Source organism: Schistocerca gregaria, chromosome X, assembly GCF_023897955.1.
Source record: "Schistocerca gregaria isolate iqSchGreg1 chromosome X, iqSchGreg1.2, whole genome shotgun sequence".
Classification (NCBI taxonomy): Eukaryota; Metazoa; Arthropoda; class Insecta; order Orthoptera; family Acrididae; genus Schistocerca; species Schistocerca gregaria.
In genome coordinates this window covers 764,734,249-764,754,674 of record NC_064931.1, presented here as the reverse complement: position 1 = coordinate 764,754,674, position 20,426 = coordinate 764,734,249, and the positions used below count along the sequence as shown (strand labels likewise).

Below are 20,426 nucleotides of genomic sequence, written 5' to 3'. Positions count from 1 at the left end.
GTCAGTGTAGTGTAGTGTAACCTTGTACAATGTAAGAACAACATCCCTAAACTTTTGTAATGACACAGCGCTCCCAACACTGCTTCTTGCCAAAAACTTTAAAGAAGACTTCATCTTGTGGCCCACATTTTTTATGACCCAACAGATTGAATTGTTTCTGTGGTTGCCACAGAAGATGAAACAATGCACTGTACCTTGTTCCATCTTCTTGTCATGTGGCAAGTAGGAGGAAAGAAAAACTTTAAGGCTTAGTCCCATGTGTGGGAAGAACTGAATTTCTCCATGTGACTTTTGAATGTACAAATGAATCATTCAGCTTCACTGGTAGACTGAGGGTGCAAAGCAGCAAAATCACATGGTGTATGCCATTGGTGGCACAAAACTGTTAAAAACAGCTGATTTCAGTTGTAGTCCATTGCCTGAGACAAGGACCTCAGGATGACCTCAAAGATAAAAAAAAAAAGAAAAAGAAATAAAAAGAAGACGACTTGCAGTAGTGGAGGATGTAATGGGGACAACAAAATGAAATTTACTGTGTGCATCTACCATCAAAAATCATCCCATGTTCCAGAATGGACTGGCAAAATCAATATGGGTGCATTGATAGGGTCTGGGTGGATGCGGCCATTCAAAAAGCATTGTGGAAGAACTGATTAATGTTCCATACAAACAGTGAAACAAGAGGTCATTCGCTCAATCTGAGCATCCATGCCCTGCCAAGTACAGTGATGTTGGGCGAGTTACTTCATGCAAACTATGTTCCAGTAACCTTGATGCAGTAAGGACAAAACTTCTTGCTGGAGGGAGTGAGGAAACACAACCCATGCATCATCATTGTATGCAAAAGCAGAGCACTTGCCCGTGCAGGTAGTATGTTTCATTGTGAAAAGCAGCAATGTGCCACCGGGGTGGGGAATTTTTTTCAGACTGCACAGCCATCCAACAACCTGCATAGAAAAAGTTGCTGCAACAATACATCAAAAATCAAGAGGAAAATTTTAAAGACTTTCAAAATTGTGAGTATCGATTTGATGACATGTTTCTTCAGACAAATTTAATACTGCGTCAGTACCAACCAGCAAGCAAGACATCAAGTCGACATTCGAATGTTGGTCAGTCGGTCTGTACAACAACTCATACTGATAAATAGACAATATCAGAGTCCAATGTTGCAATATTTGTGCTGTCCATGATGAGACAGAATTAGAAAGATTGAACAAGCCCATTAAAGGCTGATGATCTGTAAGCAAATAGATCTTCCTTCCATACAAGTATTGGTGGAACTTGGTAACACCATAGAGAATGGCAATTGCCTCTTTTTCAAACTTACTGTAATTACATTGCACATTGTTTTGAGTTTTCAAGGCAAAATTAATAGGTCTGTCAGAAGCACCAATTCTATGGGAGAGCACAGCTTCAATCCTACAAGAAGTTACAACCACAGGTAATGCAACAAGCTTTGCTGGATCAAAACTAATTGAATAATGATGACTTAATAATGCATCCTTCAATTGCTGAAATGTGTCCTGACAGTCTTGGGGCCATACAAAGGGAATACCATTCCAGCACAACCAATTAAGCCGAGCAGCAATTTGCACAGAGTTTACGATGAGTTTAATATAATAGGTAATCTTTCCCATGACAGCTTGAAGATTCTTAATGTTACAGGGCACCAGCAGGCCTTTAATTGCAGACAATGTGTGAATTAGCAGCATGAATACCCTGAGCCTTTATAACATGTCCTAAATAGTGAAGTTCCTTGTGGAAGAAGGAACACTTTTCCTAGTTGCACTTAAAGCCAGCCACTGAAAGAACTTGAAACAAACAGTCTATATTTTCCACTTGTTCAGTAGGCTTATAAACCACAGTAACAATATTGTCCATATATTTTGTACAAGAAGGAACTTTTGCTGTTAATTGTTCCAGGAACCATTGAAAAATGGCAGGAGCTGAAGAACTTCCAAACATCAGTTATTGAAACTAGAACAAACCCTGTTGAGTGTTGATCACAGAATATTGTCTGGACTGCTCATCCAGCAGCAACTGTAAGTATACCTTATGTAAATCAGTCTTAGAGAAGAATTTCCCCTGTCTCTATCTGTCTATTAATTTGTCTGGTTGTGGGAGATGAAATGAATCCATGACAGTTTATGAGTTTACTGGGGCTTTAAAATCTGCACACAGATGTGAACATCCTGATGGCTTTTTGAGAATGACCAAAGGTGATGCACATCGACTGGCACATCACTTTGGTAGCAGTGCCAACATAACATTTACCATACTTGTTGATTGCTGGTGCTGCCGGACCTGGCCTGCGCCTGGGCTGCCTTGTAAACACACTTAATATGACCTTTCCTACCACACTGGAAACATTCTCCATCATGACAAGGACAAGCATTTCTGTTGTGATTTGAAAAGCACTGAGGACAACACTTCCTCACTGTATTCTGTAGCACAAGTCATGTACCAAAAAACATAAATTTTTTGTCTCTAATTTTACTGTTAGCCTGAGACCTGTTTTTATTCAGTTTAAAATTAGTGTGAACTTTAGACTGAGTGCCTTGAGCACTTTTACAACAGAAATACATGGAGCCTCAAAATCAACTCGAGTTGTGTCCACAGTAATTTTTGATTCCACAATAGATAGAAATGTTTTTAGATCAGGGTCTGGCAATTTGAGGATAGCATTGCAAATATGTGTGTGTCTGATATTTGGTGTAATTGCATTATGTAACATGACATCACTATATCTGAGTCCACAAGAACACTTAAACCTGCAGTGTCTTGCAAGCCCTTTTAGTTTGGCAGTTCACTGTTTTAAAGTTTGTTGCAAGTTGCTTCTAGAGACAGAAGAATTTAAACCTTGCTGCAGCAATATGTACCTGAGCATCATAATGTTCAATGACCAGCGTAACAAGTTTGTTGTAGCATACAGTTTCATGATGAGAATCGGAGCATAGTTTTAAATACAGATGGTGCACTGCAGCTGTGACAGCTGAAAGAAAAAAATGCATTGCACACCATTACTGTAATGTTGTGTGCTGTGAAATGGGCCTCTGTCTGTGTCTAAATATTCTGACCAGTCCTCTTCATTAATATTGGATGGGACAAACTTGAGTGTAACAATCGGTAACAGTGCTGAGTCATCTGTTAGACACTGAGCGTTAGTTATTCAATCTGCTGCACTTGAAACTGAACAACTTCATTCAAATACTTTTTCTGTAGCAGCTCAGGTATGGTTAAACACTTTATATGAGACACAGAAAATATCAAAATACACAAGGCAAGCCCTGGGCAGATGATGCGCAGAAACAACATGCACACATCATTACAGACTTTATAATAAGTTGAGTAAAGTCTATATAAACTACCAGACTCATCATCACTTGTCATACTGGATGACATAACACTCATCAGTACTTTCAAAACTGCAGCCCAGTCAGCAGTCGTGATAACCTAATATATAAGAAACTATCAGCCTCAATTGCAGTAATGAAACCAACCTGTACCTACTACACACACTACTGGGGTAGTGTGTTTGAACTTAGGTAAATCCATGCATAGTTTGTTACATTTTAGTCATAACCTGGTGCAGAGGCTTTATGTTTAAGATTTTCAACCTTTCTATAAGTTATTCGTTTTAAAATATATCTGAATTGATCTTTTGTCTTTGACAGTCATGGTCTCAGTTAGACATGCACAATGTTCCCCGCCATGTTGTTTTGCAGCGCGTTATGTAGTCCTACTTAGTTTCACATGAGCTACCGAGGCCCACCGCACAGTGTCCATGGAGACGAGGCGCACGCCAGAGCTTAAGTCAAGTCTTGGTGTTGACTTATTACTTATGTACTGCATTTTTAAAATGTGACTACACTTATTCATGTTGTTTTAGTTTTATTTCTAGACCATGCCCTCTTAGACAAATTATTGATTCTGGTACATCTTCTGAAGAAGGATCAAATATTTGGGCTGAAAAGGTTGGTACCATTAGTGCAATCAAGGCTGATAGTTTCTTATATACTCATCAATACAGTGGTGGCTTCTTAGCTTTACTGCTGGAGGTGCTGAGCTGATACTACAACATGTAAAATATTAGATCACTTTATTATAACACGAAGAAGATGGAATACTTAACTTTGTTACACAGGAATGTCAGGAGTATTTATTTCTCACAGATTACAACTAACTGTAAACTTGTATGCAGAGCTCTGTCTCACACAATTGTTGCACTGTTTGCTCAGTAAAGAGACAATGCAGTCACCTTCAGTGGTAAGACTGGGCTGAAGGTGACTGCACTCAGATGTAAGTAAGCAAACTGCTGTGGTGGTGTATGGAAACTCTTCTGGGTGTGTCTACACCACCATCTCTCATTTGTAATTGCTTCTGACAGCAACTTTGTTTAGTTGTTCCATCCCAATGTACAAACTTTGCCTTGGTATCTCGCTCTTTCAACAAGATAGCATTTACCACCAACAAGTGTTCAGTTTGGCTTATAGTTTTCCTATCTGGTGGTTTCCAAGCACACTTTATGAATGTTCTTATGGTGGAACTGATTATAAGATCTTGAGTAGCTACAAAATAGATCAGTCTTAACCCATTCTCATTCAGTTTCTCATGTAAGCTCTCTTTCCCACTGTTCATTCTGTGTGTAATATCTTGCCCCTCTTTCATAATAAAATCACAAAGTATAATTTTTATATTTATATTATTCCCTCCTTCCACTGTGTTGTCTAGCTCCTCATAAAACTCATTTTTTTCCTCTTCTTCGCTCACTTCTGTTGGTGCATGTGTGTTAACAAATGTTATGTCCCCATATTTGTGTCTAATAGTGAGGCATGGCAGTCATTTATTAACTGCCACAAAACTCTTCACTTCTGTTACCAGGCAGTCATGTATTACAGAATGTGTTCCACATTTGTATTTGTCATTTTTTGTATGTCTATGGAATATTATCAGCATACTGTTTCTAAAGCAGTGATTTCCAACCTTTCTTGACTCGCGAACCCCTTCTACAATGATCTGAGTTGGGTAAACCACTGACTTTTAAATATACATACAGTAGACACGCATAAAATTTAATTCCAAGAAAAGGGTTTAATAACCTTAAATTAACTTAATCCTTGACAGTTAAAACCTAAAATTACTTGAGTTACACCGTAAGAGTTAATTGCAATAACAAATACACATTGTCATTGTAATTTCTCACCTCTTTGTTGGAATTCAGTGAGAAAGTTGCACCTGCTTTCCACGGCACAGAGCTCTGAAGTCAGGAACCACAGAAGTTAAATAAAGTCTCAAATCACTTTCAGCACAAAGTTTGTGTGTGTATTTATTTCTTAAATAGTCATATGAAGAAAATGACTTTATGCACAAATGTGAGAAGGAAAATGGTAATAAAACCATTATGGCTTTATTCCCTAACACTGGGAATGCCTTTAAACTTAACCAAAACCCAATTAATGGCAAATATTTATAACTTTTCTGTAACTGAAAATCAGTGGGAAATTCAAGAAGCTGCTCTTTTTCATTTATGCTTGATGTGGATTATAAAATCATTTACTCTTATTATTGGACGTAGCAGGAAAGCATTTTCTGAAAGTTTTCCCAAGTCCCTTCAAATGTTCTTTAACCATGTTGTTGATATTTTTGTCAAAGAAATATGATTTTTCACTAGGAAGTCATGAAGGATATCAAAGGACTTGGTTTGATACCCATTTAAACATGTTTCCCAAGAAAAAAGTTTTTAATGAATGATTTGATGGTCTGATATGGTCTTGCACAGTACGGATGTTATATTTGAACTCTGGAGAGATAAGTTTAAACTATTAATTTTTGAGAAAATGTCTGCCAAGTAAGCTAAAGTTTGAAACCAGATTTAATCTTTCATTCGCTTTGCTTTCTGAAGGGCACATATGGTGAGAAAAACATAAACTTCAAGACAATACGGTCTGGAAATAGTTCTACCTCACGATAGCCACCTTACTTCAGTGTGAGACAATAAACACTTAAATATGCTTCCCATTACCTCACAAAGAACTTCAATGATGCAGGAATTTGCAGGTCAAGCCTTAATAAAATCAATTATTTTCACTGCATCATCCAGCACAGACTTCAATCCATCAGACGTGTTTAGAAACAAGTGCCTGTCTATGAATGCAACAATGTGTCCAAGAAGTGTTCGCCTCTACCGATTTCACTTTGGCAAAAAACCCAGCATAACACTCTGTCATAGATTTCACACCATCTGTGAATAAATGCATACACAGAAAGCCCAGTCTATTGAGTTTTCATGGAAGTATTCATTGTTTATCTTAAATACATCTCCTCCTGTAGTTCTCTCTTTTAAGAGTCTGCAGAATAGTCGTTCCTCTTCTACAGACTCACCATTAATATAATGGATGAAAAGTAACAAAAATGGCTAAACTGGTAATATCAGTCAATTCATCAAGTTGAATCACAAAAAAAGGACTGCCATGAACTCATCCCATAATTTTTGACATAGTTTGATATGTCTTTAATCTGGCAGTTGATCATATTATCAGACAATGATACCATACTGACTTTTTTGTGAAAGATTCTTCAAGCACACACTGTACTACATTATTTACACATGGCTGCACTAAATCTTCAGCTGCTGAATGAGATTTTATAGTTTTAGCAATTCTGTAGGTAACACAATAAGACTCTTCAAGATGATTCTCATTATCACTGTTTTCAGTGGATAAAAAAGTAGTTAAATAATTTTTCCACTTGTTAGCTTTTCATGTAAAAATATCAGCAGATTTGTTTACATGGGTGGGGTGTTTGGTTTCTAAATGGTGTTTAAGTAGAGAAGGTTTCAGACTACTGTTAACAAGAATGTCACCTCAAAAACCACACTGTGGTCTTGGGCAGCCCTTGCCACCTACATACAAAAATCTGAAGCCACTGTAATTATGACAGTACATTCTTTTCTTTACATACAGTTCATTTTTGTCAGATTGACACACATCACTGGAAGTTGAATCACTAATTTGTGATTTTGTTAAACTCTGTTTCCCTCTCAAACTTCCGTTTTTCAACCAGTTATCCATTTTAATGTGATCAGAAATGATTTTGATACACAACTGACAACTTACTGCATTAGCCACAAGGAAAGAAGTAGACTGTTGTTGAAAATCAAAGGCCTGACCACCATATAACTGTTCCTTAGTGTGGTCACATTAATGTTGTTAGTATTGATATAATATAAAGAAGCTAGCAGACTAAATTTCCACTGTAGTGGAATCAGATACATTCCTAACATTTTTACATAACTGTAAGTAAGGAATTCATGGTAAATATTAATTTATTGTGGAAATAATGTGATAAATTGCTGATTTTACACACACGTAACATGAGACATTACAGGATTAATTTAATTTAATAATGACAACAATAATAATAATATAATAATAATAGTAATTATTATTATTAATAATAATAGTAATTATTATTATTAATAATAATATTATGACAGTGCTGCAGAAACAAAGGAAACAGAAGTAAGCCTAACCTCAAGACTCGCCATTATGCAAATGAGTTTTGCCAATCCCTTAAAATATTTTGCTAACCCCCTGGGGCTTCATGAACCACAGGTTGAAAAACAATGCTCTTAAGGACACCTTCACAATTCCACCTCATTTCTTGTAATACAGTCAGATCAAATTTGCACCTATTTATTGTTCATACACTCCTGGAAATGGAAATAAGAACACATTAACACCGGTGTGTCAGACCCACCATACTTGCTCCGGACACTGCGAGAGGGCTGTACAAGCAATGATCACATGCACGGCACATCGGACACACCAGGAACCGCGGTGTTGGCCGTCGAATGGCGCTAGCTGCGCAGCATTTGTGCACCGCCGCCGTCAGTGTCAGCCAGTTTGCCGTGGCATACAGAGCTCCATCGCAGTCTTTAACACTGGTAGCATGCCGCGACAGTGTGGACGTGAACCGTAGGTGCAGTTGACGGACTTTGAGCGAGGACGTATAGTGGGCATGCGGGAGGCCGGGTGGACGTACCGCCGAATTGCTCAACACGTGGGGCATGAGCTCTCCACAGTACATCGATGTTGTCACCAGTGGTCGGCGGAAGGTGCAAGTGCCCGTCGACCTGGGACCGGACCGCAGCGACGCACGGATACACGCCAAGACCGTAGGATCCTACGCAGTGCCGTAGGGGACCACACCGCCACTTCCCAGCAAATTAGGGACACTGTTGCTCCTGGGGTATCGGCGAGGACCATTCTCAACCGTCTCCATGAAGCTGGGCTACGGTCCCGCACACCGTTAGGCCGTCTTCCGCTCACGCCCCAACATCGTGCAGCCCGCCTCCAGTGGTGTCGCGACAGGCATGAATGGAGGGATGAATGGAGATGTGTCGTCTTCAGCGATGAGAGTCGCTTCTGCCTTGGTGCCAATGATGGTCGTATGCGTGTTTGGCGCCATGCAGGTGAGCGCCACAATCAGGACTGCATGCGACCGAGGCACACAGGGCCAACACCCAGCATCATGGTGTGGGGAGCGATCTCCTACACTGGCCGTACACCTCTGGTGATCATCGAGGGGACACTGAATAGTGCACGGTACATCCAAACCATTATCGAACCCATCGTTCTACCATTCCTAGACCGGCAAGGGAACTTGCTGTTCCAACAGGACAATGCATGTCCGCATGTATCCCGTGCCACCCAACGTGCTCTAGAAGGTGTTAGTCAACTACCCTGGCCAGCAAGATCTCTGGATCTGTCCCCCATTGAGCATGTTTCGGACTGGATGAAGCGTCGTCTCACGCGGTCTGCACATCCAGCGCGAACGCTGGTCCAACTGAGGCGCCAGGTGGAAATGGCATGGCAAGCCGTTCCACAGGACTACATCCAGCATCTCTACGATCGTCTCCATGGGAGAATAGCAGCCTGCATTGCTGCGCAAGGTGGATATACACTGTACTAGTGCCGACATTGTGCATGCTCTGCTGCCTGTGTCTATGTGCCTGTGGTTCTGTCAGTGTGATCATGTGATGTATCTGACCCCCAGGAATGTGTCAATAAAGTTTCCCCTTCCTGGGACAATGAATTCACGGTGTTCTTATTTCAATTTCCAGGAGTGTATTACTCACTTAGTAGCTCTTGGCCTGTATAAATTTCTAATATTCCATGTCCAAACTCATATACCAGTTTGTTTTATCCATTATTATCTTACAGCCTAACAACTTGCTCTGAGGCTCATTTGTAATTATTTTAGTTGTTGTCAAATGTCCCTGGCCACATTACAGGTACTGTGCAAGATAAGCTCAGTAGTGGACTGCTACTTAACTGCTTCTGGACCAGCAGGGTTTGAAATTGGGGTTTTCTCCCCTAGGAGAGCAGGTTTTACCTCACTTCTAGAGCCACCTCCCCCTCCCCCCTCTCCCACCGCATACCCTGTACTGTAGAATATTTAAAAAGGAAGGATAGGTAAAAAATGAATAATGAAGATGATGGGTCATTGTGAGGAACACTTTGTCTGGATCCTCTGATGAGACCTCTCTTATACATTCAATCTGCCAGTAGCTATGCTACCGCGAATATAGCTCTCAGCTTCATTGGAATACACAAAATCTCTTGCCAGCACTGACATAAATGTGTTCTCTGAAGATATCAAAGAGCATGTAACCTGACAATACTTCGCTCAGGAATGACTAATGGTCACACACGTCACACTGAATTTGAAAAGTATCACTGTGTACTTAGGAAGGTATATTTAGTAGCTAGTTTCAGGCAGGACAAGATCACAGAGCAGGACTTTCAATCCTTCATATGTCTTGCAACTTATTACCAGAGTTCTATACCTGAATTCATTAGGTTTATAAGCCTCTTATACACTTCCTGAAGAGCAGAGTAAAAATCATCAGGACAGTTGAGGGTGAGGAAGTCCTAACACAGTTAAAGAACCTAGCAATGACGAGCTATTCTTGTCTACCCTTAAACTAGAAACTATTTATTCTTTCACATGACACCAGTAATTATGTGTTGTACTATGTCTTAAACTAAGAAATATATTGACAAGTATACTTGACAGTGTACAGTTCCTGACAGTTGGACATATATGAGCAGAATCACATGACCTGTGGTAAAAAGTGCAGTGGTGTGGCGCTCAATAGGGGGCATTTCATGGTAATTACTGACCATGTTGTACTCAAATATCTATTTGCCTTGAAAGATCCAACTGTTCAACTAGATGGGAGTTGCATCTCAGTGAGTTTGCCTTTGAAGTATTACACGGGCTTGGAGAAGCACATGTTAATGCTGGAAAACTAAGTTTCAAAGTATCTGTGATAGTTTTATGATGCTCTAGTGGAAGAATGAAAATGTGTAAAATCCAAAATGTCAGCTGCTTTCATGACAAGAGCAATTAATCAGTGACAAGTAAATGCCATATAAGCAAATGTGTGCAGTGTGATGTATCATGATGCCTTGCTACTTACACTTGAAAATGATGAAACAATTTGAAGAGTCAGTACTGCCTTGAAATGGAAGTCAATGAGATACAGACTGATGAGTTGCACCCTACTACTGGTGGAAACACCACATACAAGGTTCAGTGCAGTATATCAGAGACTATGTGCTACACAAAAATTGCTGGTAGTGTTTTTCAGTCCGGATTAATGAGGTAGACATTGTGTTTAGTTTAACCAAAAACCACCAAAAAAACAATATCTGGGACAGTCTAATGTAACAGGATGGCTGCATCTACACTACAGAAGAGGATGATTGCTCACAGGTCAAGCTAACAGTTGCAAATTGAGTCATCACATGAGCCATTCTAACCTGATAAGGTGGTAAGGAAATAAGGGGTGCTGTTGAGCAGGTGTCTGTGTGTTTAGCTTAAAAAGCTGGCTGATGTGCGGCTACCGTTCATCTGTTATACATTTTTGAAAAGTAGTGCTGTTGTTCCAGACCCATGTAATACTATTTGGGTTTTTGGAATAAACACACTTTGAAGAACAGTCAGAGGTTATTGGACAGCCTCCATCTGTTGAACCTGAGAACCTGTTGCTGGAACAATAACCACCATGCAACTGCTATCGTAGCCACACTGCTATGTGGGGCTGCCGACATGCGAACTCAGTCCAGCCCACTGGGTGTAGGGTAGCCTACCATACCTAATAATCAAGCTGAGTTTGAGTCTGTTGCGTAGCTAATAGGAAGCAGTTCCTGATAATTCTGCATATCTGTTTATCAGTAATAATATTTTGTTCCAGTGTTACTTTCATGATTTGTGCTACAGTATATCAGATACAAGCACCTAATTAAAGAGTCACCTAGAGAATGGAAGAGCCCACCCCGAAGCTACATTCTTGGCTTTTTTACAGATTCAGTTTCACTGCCTGTCAGACATTTAATATCAGTGGAAAAGTGATGGGGATTAGGAAAATAATGTTATAAAACCCATTCTGAATTAAGACACTATTAATTAAAAGTAAACAATGTGATTTTATTTTTGTAGCAAGTATTGTAATTATGAACTTCATTAGTATTTAAGAGCCATTAAATCAGGTAGTTTGGTCTGTTGGGTCTTCAAATATTTGGCTTGAATGCTCGGCTTATTGTAAATTTTTTTCTGTCGCTTAACAATATCTTCTGCTCTGCCAATGTTTTGTGTATACTGAAAATGCTAAGTTACACTATATATCTGATGCATTTACAAGTTGTAGATCCATATATAACTGACAAAATAGTTCATTTCACAGAAGAAAACAGGACAGAAGCAGAACACCTGCATTGGCTTCACTGCCTTGGAAAATGCTTTAGTGTTTGATCCAGTCTTTGGCATAATAACTGTTATATTTTTCTCAGTGAAGATACTACAGGCAATGGTGTACACATGTGCAAGGGTAATATACAAGGTTCGCAGGAGAGCTTCTGTAAAGTTTGGAAGGTAGGAGACGAGGTACTGGCAGAAGTAAAGCTGTGAATATCGGGCGTGAATCATGCTTCGGTAGCTCAGTTCTTAGAGCACTTGCCCGCGAAATGCAAAGGTCCCGAGTTCGAGTCTCGGTCGGGCACACAGTTTTAATCTGCCAGGAAGTTTCATATCAGCGCACACTCCGCTGCAGAGTGAAAATCTCATTCTGGAAACATCCCCCAGGCTGTGGCTAAGCCATGTCTCCGCAATATCCTTTCTTTCAGGAGTGCTAGTTCTGCAAGGTTTGCAGGAGAGCTTCTGTAAAGTTTGGAAGGTAGGAGACGAGGTACTGGCAGAAGTAAAGCTGTGAGTACCGGGCATGAGTCGTGCTTCGGTAGCTCAGTTGGTAGAGCACTTGCCCGCGAAATGCAAAGGTCCCGAGTTCGAGTCTCGGTTGGGCACACAGTTTTAATCTGCCAGGAAGTTTGATAATTTTCTTAGTTTTAGAAGTGAGTAATTGTTGATAAACTTAATTAGAGTTTCTGGAAACTTTCTTTTTCAAGAGGATTGTGCTATTTCTTTTTCTTTTCTTAGTAGTTCACCAGCAATGAGAAGTAACATAACATATTCTGTTTATTGTGATAAAGTCATGGGTATAACCATCAATCCATTATAAAGACATAATATGGCTCTCTGCTTTAACAAGAGTTTTCACAGTAGTACTATAGTTCCACCAACATATGACACTGGATCTAAGTTTGTGAAGCCTTTATTTATTTATTTCTCATACTTTGGTCTCTTTTTGTTCCATCAGATGGGGTACTTTTAGTCCATGTCTTACTTTGACCAAAAATTATGAAAAAGTTTGAGTGGCTCTTTCATGGATACTTCAGTGGGTAGTCAAGTGCACTCTTCTTGTCATAATTCTACATGTATTCCCTAGATGGTAGCATAAAGCACACCCACCAAAGGCATGTGCGTGCAGCTGTAACTGGCAGACATATTCTGTTTACTTTTGCTGTCTGGCTAAATCTAGCTATCTCAACAACACCATCTCTTATTTATGTTCCCTGTCTATTATAGTGAGTGCAGTAATGCAATCGCTAAATTTTGGGCATTAATGAATTAGAGCAGCTCCATAGTTACTCTGTGGAAGCTGGCAGACATGGAGGTACTGATACATAAATTCACAAGTGAGCCTGTTTGTATATTGTAATGCAGCTGGGTCAAGCTGCACTATCATTGCGATAAGGACATGCAATGATGGGCCAGACTGTGGTATATTTCCACACTGTTGGGATACAGAAGTGTTGATCTGTATGTGCCTGGAAGCATTGTAATGGTGAAACAATCATGCTACTAACCACTATAAATAACCTCTGTTTCTAGCACAGTTATGCATAGTCTGGCAGCTCCCTCTGTGACATCGGGTTCACATCAGTCCCTAACATGCTTTGGACCAATCAGTAGCCAATGCTGGTCTGGGCAGCCAGCTCCACCAGACCATGTCATGATTCTAAGAGTGCCCTGTGAACTTAGGTAACACAATGGAGAGCATTCCCCAGGCACAACAGCAGCACTGAACTTCTGCCTTTGAGGGCAATGACTTGCAGTCAGGGGAGTATTGCCACCAGCTCTCCACATCAAGGTGAGATTCTCTCCCAGTAGCCATGGTCACCAACAGGAATTCACTTAATGTACGTTTTGCTGTCACTGCTGTCTCAGGGCCACTTAGTGCAAGCTCAGACATGTGCTGCTGAGTGAGGTAAATAGTGTCAGCAAAAGCAGGATGTGGACGTCAAGTGGCCATCCCACTGCCACTGCCTTCTGGCCTCATTAGCACTGTCAATTGACTATGTGCCTGCAGAGGCTGAATCCAGGGGTGCCACAGCATTCTGGCATAGTAATCCAAAACCAATAAAATACATTGTATCTTGAAGCAGGATTTACATAGCTACCCTGTCAGCACAACTGTCTCTTCAACCCACCACTCCACAATCTATACTTCATAGCAGCTCCACTTGCTCCTGGACGCTGTAATGTAGAGTCGGGAGTACTTGTGGACCTTGTCTGGCAACTGCTACCAGCACAGTTGATCTCCACACAGCACAACTTCATAACTGAAGTATGTAGTGTTTTTACACAGTGGGGTGAGTGAGTAGACTATTGGCTATTGTAGTTGTTGTTTTTTTCCTGTTTTATTCGTAAAGGGAATGGAGTCTAAGAAAGTGATGTATAGGGATTTGAGGGTTATGTTTGTATAGCTAGGGGAACTGGTTGATCTTTTGTAATTCTGTGGTAATATGGAGGAGCATTATTTATGGCCTGTGAGATGCGGTCAGTGTAACTTGTGAGAGCATTCTGCACCAAATGCAGGCTCAGTACCAGTAATTGGTCTTGATTGCCATTGCTTTGAGTATATGGTTAATAGTGCACAGAGTTAGGATGGATGATGATAAGACCTAAGATGTAAGTATGTATGGAGTCAGCTGTTGTGAGTGAATTTTGTGTGCCTTAGGCTATATTGTAGATTAAGGTTCCACAATGACAAGTCTCAAACACAGGGTGTCACTAGTCGGGTAGCAGTTCAATCATTGGTTAATGAAATGGTGCAACTGAAATCAGATAAAGCAGACTTGTGTAATAGGCTTGTGGTTAGGGAGGAAGTACTGGAATTAGCTGAGAAACCTACTCCTTTATTAGATCTAGCCACAGCTAGTTTGACCACACTTTTCTCTGAAAAGTCAATTGACAGTGTAATGTCTTTTTTGAATGACCTGTAGTTAGCAGCTAATATTGAGGGTTGGTCACAGGTTCATTATTACAAGTGACAAAGTTATAATTAGTAGGGGAAGCCAAGATGTATGCCAGATGTACAGAGGGACTAAGAGGCACCTCAGACATTTGGTGATTTGAAAACAGGCCTGCTACAAAAAGTACAAGAAGCAAAACTACTTGAGTCTTGTTTGTGAGAAGTTGGGTAGTGTGTCAAAGAAGCATAATGAGTCAGTAGAGAATTTTACAGACAGATTACAGAAGGTGAATGTGCAGACACATGAATTAGGGGAAAGCGATGGGGCAAATAGAATCATATTCTGTGAAGCAAAACAGAGAGCATTGGTCACACTTTTGAAGGGCTCGTCACCTGATATGTATAGAAGGATGAGGATGATTACCCCAAAGGACTATACTCTGTGCTCATATCAGCCACAAAGTTTGAAGAAGTTGATGTAGCAACAGGAATATGGGATACGAGAAGAGTATTTTTCACTGACATGAGGTGTTATAGATGTGCGAGGATGAGACATGTGCAAGGTAATGTTTCCAACCTCGGTGTAGTAGATGTGTTGTTGTTGAACAATACCAGTGTGACTGTAAGGGGAAAAGGGGGTTGGATAAGCTGGTGTTAAATGCAAACAGAAACACCATGCCCACCATGTGGAGCTCCAAATTTTGATGCAAAAAATATGGATGCAGAGGTGAATTGTAGTATAGTGGGGATAATGAAGGGTAGTGAAGGGTAGAATGTACAACTTTTATTAGACAAAGGGGCACATGTATCAGTAGCAAGTATGCAACTTGTGGGTCAGTGGTGATTAAAGCCTCCACAATAGCATTTACGTGGAGTTGGAGATAGTGATGTGGAGTCTTTGAGTTGAGCAATGATGGATTTTCAGGGTGGGACACAGTGTTTTAGGCTATGTGTAGAAGTCATGCCCTGTGTAAATGATGGCTATTGCATGAACTTAAAGAATTGGAGTTTATGACAACACAGCATGCCAAAATTGACCTTAGGTGACATATAATTGAACTTAGGGAGACAGTCACCAACGAAGTATGAACACAATGTGCACTAATCTTAAGGGTGAACCACTTAAACTGCAGTCAGCAGCGGTAAGGATTAAGTCACATGTTAGTGTGTTGCAGGGTACCAGAAAATTGGCCTGTTAATGCATAGAGCTTGGTAGAAATGGTAGAAAATGATGTGTTAGACTCATCATGTTGCTTCGTAAGGAGAAGCTTAGTACATGTACAGCATAATGTAACAAGTCCTTAGAATGCCTTTTTTACCATAAACGAAGAGATCAATACAACACCATTTTCTTCACATTATGATTACATTTCCAAATTTACACCAAATCAGCTGTACAAACATACACTAACAACTTTGTCAGTGCATGGAGATATAATACACAGTGTAACTAAACCAATTTTATCACATAATAGAAAAATGCCATTCTGTGTAAAATAATTTCTCTAAAATTTTTGTATGTGCAGAGGAAAAGTAGAATGGGTTATAACTTTATTTAAATGTTCATTAGTGCATGCAAACTAAAGGCATTTTTGCACAACTGCATTTATATTGCTAAATCACTTCTCTCGCACATTGATTCAAAGACAGAATAATCATCAAATTTGAGTGGCTTAATTAAAGACATAAAAACACCAATTTTTCTCATGTTTTCATTTATCTGCTTTATTATAAAAAACTAAATACAACTAAACAAACAATTGTACAATCAAAGGTATTAAAACAATATTGATGAACTGACTTGTAAGTGTGGTGTACATACATATCAAAAAGCCTCTGTTTTTGTGTACAAAAAGAAACTGCTTTGTCAGTTGATCAGAGAGGGAGAGAGGTCAGTGGTCGAAGCTATTAGCTTGTTATGCTTTGATGCTTGTCAGTGTAGTACAGCAAAATGTGTTTTTATAAATTGTGTTTGATATACAGCAGAACTGAAGAGATAATGTAGCTTTTGGAAATAAACAAATGGAAAACATCTTGTGACCAGTTTAATAATCAAACAATCCTCTGCCCAACTTTTGAAAACAGCTGGAGAAAGCAAAAACAGATTTGCATTCCAACCAGACAAGTAGCAGAATTCAAATTCTTAAACTGAATGTATTCCTCTTGACATATAACTACAAGCACCGATACATAAACAGATGAACTGTCATCATTGTCATAGGAGCTATTGAGCAATCTAATACTGTTTGTATATGAGAGGGGTTTACAATGGAAGGTATTGGATGGGAAGGTGATGCCCATGAAGTCAGACAGTTTTGGTGCTGATGGGGTACAGCTCACCAAGGGAATGTTGGTAATTAATTTGTAAGTCCTGCATGATGTGGATAAGGACTCAACCCATGTGCACCATGATAATGTGCAAACCACCTATAGGGTTGCATTGTGTATGAAGTTAGAGCATCTTAGAGGTACAGATAGATTGGAAATGGAGAAAGTATTTTTGAATTTGAGGATTTTTTTCCTTGAGAATCTTTACCAGCAATACCTATAAAGCAGCATTGGGTCCTTAGAGGAACTGAGTCACTGGTATATTGTAGACCTTACTGTACTCCATGATGCATGCAACAAGTATTTGAGAAATTCATTGAGCAACTGCTAGTGGATGGGTTAATAGAGGAAACCACTAGTCTGTTGAGTGCAGCCATCATTGTTGTACTGAAAAAGTCACCAGATGGGACCAAAAGATATAGATCCTAATGTGACTACTGACATATTAACAGCAGAATAATAACCAATGCATATACAATCCCGAACATGACTGAAACTATTGACAGCTTGAGGCAATGTAAGTGCTTCTCTATCTTACATCTGAGCTGAGGAGTGTGTCCCAGCAGATAGATGTACACCCAGATAACCATCCAGAAACAGCATTCTCAGTCCCCTGGGGCCATTTTCAGTATCATAGAATGCCATTTGGGTTGAAAAATGACCCAGAAACATTTCAGTATTTGTTGGATGGAATGCCAAGGGGACTGAAACCTTGCAAGTGTGTGGTGTACCTGGATGATGTAATCATTTTTGCGAAGGGTATGGCAGAGCATACACAATGTATGTGAGAGCTTTTTAGAATATTACAAGCACTAAATTTAAAATTAAATGTGGAAAAATGTCACTTTGTATTAGAAGAAGTTATGTATTTAGGGCATATTATTAGGGGTTAAGATGAATCTCAGGTTGACATGGCCAATACGGTAATTTCCAGTTCCCAGTAATACTGAGGAGTTACAATCTTTTTTGCATTTAGGGAATTATTGTAGCAAATTTGTAGAAAGATTTACAGATATACAGATATGGTGTATGTAGGATTATACTTTTATATTCATTTGTGTGTAAGTTAGGTATTCAAGGGTTGAGTTTCCTTTTGTATGTCTGTATAACAGCAGACCTCTTGCAGGTGGCAGGGGTGTGATCGGAGTTCCCTGTTCCCAGGTTGCCATAGGTTAAAGTAAAACATGAGTGGAGTCCTCACCTTAGCAGTGTTGCACCTCTTTGCAGGGTGCATGGTGGAGGTGTTGCAGGTACTACCATTGGAAACCAGATTACTTTTTACAAGGCAAGAGGATGTGGTACTCACAAGCAACCTTTGGGCACTGTAGCTGACTCTTAACTTTGGTGAGATTCATCCAAGTAAGAACACAGGAGGTTATGCTGATCATGGAAGATGGTGATAGTTATGCAGTGATGTTGCTAACTAAACTTAAACATTGTCAGAGGGAGAGCATTACTATTTTCCCAATCTGGGTGGTGCATACAAGTACAAGCATGTGCAAGATGCAGTTTGACTTAGATAAAGCAGATCAGGATTGTTCAAGTGTTATACTGAAGCCCCGACCCTATTTTCAGCAAGCAGGTTCATACTGGATGTTTTCTGTAAACAGTACCAAAGTGGTAGTAGAAACTACTAAGAGCGAGGTAAGTTCATGGAAGCTGAACGTTTGGCTCTGCACAGGAGTGGAATACTTATTAATGGGACAACCTGTGACGTAACGTGGCCAGTGTTTCATCTATCAGCCTCTGTTACATGGGGAGAAAGTGGAAGATTACACACCAAAAATTGTGCTGGAGAAGCCACTAGCAATGCTTCCAGGGAACGTTTGACCTACCCGAATGAGACATTGGATGCTAACTTAATCTTGTCCTTAAACCAGCTAATAGACATGTAAGAGTGGCATGTTTCAGTAGAACAAATGCTTTCATATGTTCAGCAATATCAGGAGTAGTGACACATGAGCAAAACCATAAGCATCAAAACCACAAGCAACGCGTTAGTGTTCAATCCGTTTTGCGCAGCATTCCTCTACCTCAGACAAAGGGCCACTTGTCAATGTAATCCTCCAGTACCTGAAATACTGCTGGACTGGTTAACCATTTGTAAATGAGAAGGTATAATGAGTGCAAAAGCTAGATGTCTTAATAAGAGCGTTATGTTACAGGATGTAATTAGTTGTGATTCAAAGGGCAAGCAACCTTGCGTAGCGTTAAAACAAGTATTGTTGTTTACCTTATGAAGTGCCACTAGGGTGTGATAAGGGGATATTCATGTAACTATTTGTTTAATGTTTTGGAGGGGTTAATGGTTAAGAGGTTGCTTAAATGGGTCTGGAGGTTTTATGTAGCAGCACAAGGACCAGTGAAGCCAGTGGGCTGAGAATTATAGGAAGAATGTGCACCACTTTCAGTGCTTTGTTGCTGGATGTAAGAGGAAAAACTGTAAAATGACCTTTGTCATAACATTGTGGTGAAGTCTTCTGTTGCAATCGAACCATAGGTTCAGACCTGGGGCCCCAGTCTTCTCAAAGAGAGGAGGTATGTAATGCTGTTATTTTGGGCATTACTGAATTAAAGCAGTTCCATTGCAGCCATGTGCAGGGCAAGCAGGCAGGCTTGGAGGCACCTGTATGTAATTTCACAAGTGAGCCTGCACATACACTGCAAGGTGGCCAGGTAAAGCCACGCAATCATAGTGAAATCGCAGAAAGGCTGTGCAATGATGGGCTGACCTGCAGTATATTTCCACACAATTGGGACACAGAGGTGTTAATATATAGCGCAATTTGTTAGCAGCCTCCAAGACACCACATCAGATGAATTCGCAGTTGTGAATAAGGACTACCATCAGCTGTAGACTGGAATTATGACAATGAAAATTTGTGCCGGACCAGGACTCAAACTCAGATTCGTCAACCACGTGTCTTCGACCTGTACTTGAAAGTCACTTGCCCACTATGGGCAGATGAAGACGATATTGCAGTGCCTGTTGGCCCAAGTTCCTTTGCATGTCCAAAGGAACTTTGCACTGTAATCAGAATAACATAGGAACTGCAATATTGTCTTTATCTGCCAGTCCTTGACAAGCAACTTTCAAGTACAATGCTTGACCTGCATGGGAATGTACATAATGGATGTACAAGTACAGATTGTAGATGCATGGTTGACAACATGTGGATGTTTGGGTCTGGCCATGAGTCGTGGACGGATAGCCAAATGGTAAGGTGACTGCTCACGATAAGTAGGAAATCCAGGTTCAAATCCTGGTCCGGCACAAATTTTCATTGTCCTCATTCCATTCTACAGCCGATGGAAGTCCTTATTTGCAATTGCAAATTCTTTTGCTATGTTTCATAACAGCTGTGGTTACCACAGTGCCTGTTCCTTTGGACATCCATGCATGTCCAAAGGAACTTTGCGTTGTAATCAGAATAAC

General features: G+C 40.1%; 1 long non-coding RNA gene across 3 annotated transcripts in view; it reads left to right on the top strand.

Annotated features, from left to right (window-relative positions):
- The window catches only part of LOC126297564 (uncharacterized), a 57,985-nt gene that overhangs the window by 25,216 nt on the left and 12,343 nt on the right, over positions 1-20,426 (top strand). For all 3 annotated transcript variants that reach the window (XR_007552545.1, XR_007552544.1, XR_007552546.1), the window contains one exon: positions 1,927-2,045. This is a non-coding gene — a long non-coding RNA (uncharacterized LOC126297564). The remainder of the gene's footprint in view (positions 1-1,926; positions 2,046-20,426) is intronic.